This window comes from Leptinotarsa decemlineata, unplaced genomic scaffold (assembly GCF_025532065.1).
Source record: "Leptinotarsa decemlineata unplaced genomic scaffold, Ldec_3_MD MMD2_P_RNA_scaffold_7, whole genome shotgun sequence".
Lineage (NCBI taxonomy): Eukaryota > Metazoa > Arthropoda > Insecta > Coleoptera > Chrysomelidae > Leptinotarsa > Leptinotarsa decemlineata.
This window is the reverse complement of record NW_027412534.1, coordinates 6,895,077-6,901,161: the sequence shown is the minus strand read 5'-3', so window position 1 is coordinate 6,901,161 and position 6,085 is coordinate 6,895,077. Positions and strand designations below refer to the sequence as shown.

At 35.9% G+C, this 6,085-nt stretch overlaps 1 long non-coding RNA gene across 1 annotated transcript; it reads right to left on the bottom strand.

Annotated features, from left to right (window-relative positions):
• Nucleotides 1-2,231: 2,231 nt before the first annotated feature.
• LOC141480355 (uncharacterized) lies at nt 2,232-3,199 on the bottom strand. The gene is made up of 2 exons (XR_012464290.1): nt 2,741-3,199; nt 2,232-2,684 (listed from the first exon to the last, which is right to left on the bottom strand). It is a non-coding gene; the product is annotated as an uncharacterized lncRNA (long non-coding RNA).
• Nucleotides 3,200-6,085: the final 2,886 nt, after the last annotated feature.

Here is a 6,085-nt window from a genome sequence, read left to right as displayed (position 1 = left end):
GATTAATTATCTTCAGGTTGGTAGAAGACCTGCCTTCTGAAACTGAGTATGTGACTGTATTCTGGTTGGGATATTCCGATTCTAAGGAAAGTAATGGGAGAGAGAATTGTAATGCCAAGATCTCTGAGGCTATTTTCAACCACAAGGTGTGGTATTGTTGAACAGACATTTGATAATATTAGGCGTGTTGCAGGAGTTATCAATCTGCGGGCTTTAATAAGTTGGTCGTTAATCACAATTTCACTGCCTTGAACCATGAAAGTATCGACTACGTTTTGGCTGGACAGATAAATGCATACTCTATTGTTTGATATTTTTGAGGAGAATATTATGTCTTTTGGTTGTACTTTATTTTCAAGAGCGAGTACATAATCTTGAATTTTCACTCCTTCAATGGAAGGAAAAATAATGGCTTGCTCTCTCGACGGAAATCTGAAGCTCTGTGTAACCGTTGAATAAGTTTGGTGTTGTAGGTTCATTGAGGGAATGTTATTCTGTAGTTCATTTCGAGTACCCCTGTAGTCAGAGATATCCATGAGGTTGGTTTCACACGTGTCCATTTTAGTAAATATTATGTAATAGGAATTGTATTACTTACGAACATTACAGACTTGCTATTAGTGAACTTCGTATATGTACACACGTTTTATTTAAACGATAAAATGTTTTTCAATGTTTTTGTTGTTTTACAACGGTAAAAAATTATCAACCTATTCAGAGACAACCAAACTGTTCACGGCGACTCTACACAGTCGAATTAATCTACACATCTTTGTAAATAGTTTGTTTTAAACTTAATTGCTCTCTATCTTCCTTCGGGAGTTTTCCATTTTTTTCTGTACAGATGGTGGAGTAGAAAATGAAAATGTTTTTTTTCTATAATACTGATTCTTTGTATTTTTCAGAAGTAATCGACTGTTTCGAAATCATCTACTCAATTGACTAACGTGAAATCATTACAATGAATATTTTTCATGTAGTCCAAAGAACATTTCATTACTTGAAAATAACCCTGTGTATTTCGAAAATATTTCCAAATAACTAAATTTTGTAAAGTATCATTCATATACATTCAAATCAACGATTTGAGTATTAAAGATATGAAATCGGGAATTTCCTGGCCACACCCCGTAAAAGTTTCATTCTACTTCATAATTATTCAAATGCAATTGGTTTTTGCCACTTTTGAATACATTCAAACTCTGTTATCCACAGATATGAATACGACCTTGCTTTTTATATAAAACCGGAAGTAGGTCTGGCAGGAGATGAAACAAAGTAGAAACACAAGAAACGGTTTTAACCAAAGTGAATGGCTACCGATGCAAATAGTTTGAACCCGGATAAGTATAATAGATCGTTAAATATGTTCCACACGGTTGAGATATCAAAGGTCATCAGTCGATTTCAATGAAAAACGTTTTATTAACACGAAGATATTAGATAGCGATGTATTCTCGACAATTTTTTTCTCATTCCTATTGATATTGTTCCTTCATGAGGAGGAAATATGATATATTGATCCAACAGTTTATACTTACCTCTAAGATATTCGAATATTTGCCTGAAAAAATCAGTATATTCGAAGTTAAAAAGTAGAGAAATAGTGGGAACTCGATAAAAACGGCTATGACCTGCGATTAAAATCTATTTAAAATCTGTATTTCCGTTAATCAGCTGTCGCCCCCATACGAACGACAACTCTCAGAAGTTGAGAAACTTGTACGAGCTAAGGACTAACGAGGTCTTACCTTTTAACGTGTGATTCCTAACAAGGCTGCAGAATCATTCCAGTTTCAACCAGATATAAATTCTCTCGAGAAAAATATCTGGTCGAGGAAGGAATCGGACCCACGGTCTTCCGATCGTGAGTCGAGCGCACTACCACCGCGGCCAATTCCAATTGTTTCAATAAATACTTATATGATTCATTCTTGCTCTAGACACTAAAACCCTTTTCATAGTCCTCCCCCAAAACTAAAAACCAGAGTATATCCTTCTTTAAAAGACCCACAAAAAAACAAATGAAAGTTATTCGATTTCTTTTCTGAACAACTGACCTCTATTATTACCTACAGTAGTTACAAATGATAGAATTACAAAAACACAGAAAGTTTTATTGCCTATTTTTCATAATATTTCATTTTCCCGATTATCGTCCCACCGTTTTGATATTGAATGTGCAATATTTTCTCGGAGTTGGTACTAAGGTACTAAGGTACAAAAAAAACTAAAGTACAAAAACATTTACTGTCAATATACAATAACGTTAGTTTTGGATACTTCATCATGGGATAGAGGGCACATATAGTGACTTTGTGAATGTTTTATATATACAATATGATAATTACTTGAAAATAATTCTTCAAAACTCAGTTGAATAATCTCCCAGAGGTTAGATGCATTGATGGCGGCTTATTAATTTTTGAATTAATGCATTGTTTGCATCTGCGGAAATGCCTGCGGAAATGCAAGAGGTATCCATTGGTAATGTTTGTGATGCCGTCAAATCGACTAGTTAGTTGACTTATGCAATGTGCCATAAAACAACGGTTTTGAAATACATTTCAGGGTCATCAAGTCTTTCGTCTTCAGCTAGATCTTCAAACTGTTTTTTACCTTACGACTTCTTTTGTTTTCGAATTCACTAGCGATTCCTTATTCTTGTGCGATTCCTATAGCAACTACAAGAGCAGTTTAAAAATCTGTTTTTCCGTTTCTGCAATAATTGAAAAATCACCTGCCTTTGATGAGACGATTCCACTATTAACACTGTTAACTGATTTCATTGTCGAATGATTTTAAGTTCTGGTAGCATAACAACTTGGTCATTCTTGGTAATTTCTTGTGTAGTATCCATTATTATTGAAAAAACTGGGCAAACTTGATGCGTTCTACTCTAAAATAAAAAACTGACCTTTTTTTCTGTGTGACCTCGAAAGGCTGTTGAAGTTAAAGTTGCATTTATAATGCGATCCAGAACCTCAACCAATTTGTTTGTTTTTTTTAAGCTCTGATGCCATTGTATAATCAACAGTTTGTTTTTATCATGTATTGAATACTACGCATGCAATAATACAGATTATAAAAGCTGTATGAATGAAGTATTATAATATTTTGAAGTTTAAGTCGATTTTGAGAGGAACTAATCATGTAAAATATTAGTTACCAAATTAGCGATTTTCATGAATCAACAATATATTAGTTGAATCGGACTCGAGAGTGGGGGATGGGCGCTAACTCTAACTTCACGCAAGTATGTTTGCCAGTCTTATCTCTATCACTTAAGGCTAGGTTTTCAACTACACCTTGACCTACGGAACATGAAGAATCAACAAACTTAATGGGCGTGTATGTATTTGAAACACATGTGTTTTACACCGAGTCAGTACTGTTATCACTATCACCTTGTTGAGCAGAAGAGTACGCGCTATCACTAAGTTGATCGGTTGAAATTAGAGGTCTATTAAAAAAAATTGAACCAAAAAGCTGAGATTATTTGTTGTCATTCAATAGTACTCTGAAATAGGTAAACTCTGCCACCAAGTCAACGGACTCCCTATTTTTGAGATCTCAGACTCAAGTTTGAATAACCCTTGACATTGATGGAAAAGTAGGAACCCAAAAAAGTTTTTACTAAAAAAGATACTTCTGTTAGGATGTTTTTTCCAGATACTAAGGTACTAATTTTCTATTTTTTCTCCAAATAAATGTTCGATATAACGAAAAAACATACCTCTACATCAAATTTGTAATATTGGCATGTTATATTGGCTTTTCATGTATTCACAAGATCTGATGATGAGAGTAGACTTTTTTGACTACCTTCCATTCCAGTATCATTTGAACAACACCAACAATGGCACGAAAGCAAATTAGGTCGCGCCCTCATGGAGTTCAACTGCTGTTTCTACTTCAAATGAAATCGAATGTATTCCGATAGGAATTATACTGAAGACGAGAAAACTAAAGTTACCATCTTTTTGATTAACTAAATATGATTTACTAGTAACAACACTGATCAAGATGCAAGGACTTGTTCAATATTTTATATTTTTCATGTAATAAAGAACCTAATTAAAGCACTATTAAATCGATTCGTGGATCATGGCGTCATCCTTTTTTCTAGCGAAAATTAAAAATATACCAAGTATATCTAACTAGCGAGCCGCCTGGGCTCCGCACGGGTGCAATGCTGATACTAAAAATAAATTCACCCACCGGAAATTAAAGGGCATGTTTTTCCAAATAGTGATAAAAAGATAATTTTGTTTTATAGACGCTCCTTTTTCCCCCGCAGCTGGCGCACCAGTTGGAATATTTAAAAATCCTTTCTTATTGCAGATCTACAACATAAATCGAAAATACATACAAAATTCAAGCCTCCGAAAATATACCGGTATAGAGAAACAATGAAGAAAAGGGAACTTCATTTTATGAACACGCCTTTTTCCCGGCGGCTGGCACACCAAGTGGAATATTTAAGAAACCTTTATTATTGCACTTCTACAATATGAAACGAACCTACATACGGAATTTCAGCCTCCAATAATATAGCGGTACTGAGAAATAGTAATGAAAAGGTAATTTTCATATGTGAACGCGCACCTTTTACCCCCAAGGGGGATCCCCAGTTGGAATATTTGAAAATCCTTTCTTGGTGTGCATCTTTGACTTAAGAAGCACTATATACCAAACTTTAGTCTCCTATGACTCACGAGCATGGAGAAACAAAGATGAATGAGTGTTAAGTCAGTCCCACCCATGCCCCCTCCCGGGCATGGGTTGGACTCACCCATACCCCTCATGGCATCCTGCCTTTAATCAAGAAAGCATTAGGAGCTCGAAGGTGGTCGTAGCTCCACTTGGTTGTCCTTCTATGCTTGTCTCTCTCTCTCTCTCTCGGAATCTGGGGTCATCCCTGTTTAGGGCATTCTGTAGATCGCTTAGTGTTGGATTGTCGTGCGCTCGAATTCTGTCAAAGGTGTCTTCTGCATGTTGCCTCATATATACGTCTACGTAGTGTATGTTCATGTCTAGATCCCGGAATATGTACCTATTCGGTACATATCTTGGAGTGTTTACGACGATCTTTACGCACGCGTTCACAAACGACTGGATCTGTCTTCTGTATGTCGCTGCGCACTGGCCCCAGGTAGTGCAGCCATACGGGATTATTGGTAATATTACGGTCTTTATCATCAGCAGCTTCACTTTTAATTCCATTATGCTTCTTCGACCTATTATTGGTAATAGGTTTTGTCGGGCAGATCTCGCCAGTTCTACGAGTATTCTCTGCTGGAGATGTTGGTGCCAGGGGTTGCGCATTGTCCCTTCTTTATCTACTGACCCTACGTACCGTCGTTTCCACCTGTGTCTCTATTTCTTCTACTTCGTCCGTGAACGAGACGTCGTCCTCTCTACACCGTCTTTCGAAATTGTCCGCAAATGCTTCCGCTTTCAAGAGAAAGCCAAGAGGTCCGTGTAGACGGTTCCTTGCTCGCCGTGTATTGGCGGGCATGGCATTTGAGATTCCTTCCTAAGAGTTTTCTGCATTCTCCATGCAGATTGCTTTAGTTCTTTTCGCAGTATTAATAATAATAATAATAATAATTCATTAAACCACTGTGGTATAATATATATATATATATATATATATATATATATATATATATATATATATATATATATATATATATATATATATATATATATATATATATATATATATATACCGGGTGTCAACGAATCTATTAGACAAGTCATAATTTCTAGACTATTAGGAGAATTGAAATGAGATTTGGTATAGTTGAATGGTATGTGGAGAGGAATGTTTTCACATATTTTTCACTTTCCGTTCACTTCCGGTTTCAGCGGAAATGGCTCCGGTTCTGAATTTTTAAATGGAACATCCTGTATATTGTAACATTTTTGGATTTCTGAGACAATTCTGGATCAGAAACTGACATTTCCGGAAGTTTTTCAGCCTACTTGATTTTTTCAGAGTCACTTTTAAAATTGCATCTAGGTGGCCATGATCGGACGTAAACTAATCTATGGACCTCAGGTGATATCAGAAAATTGC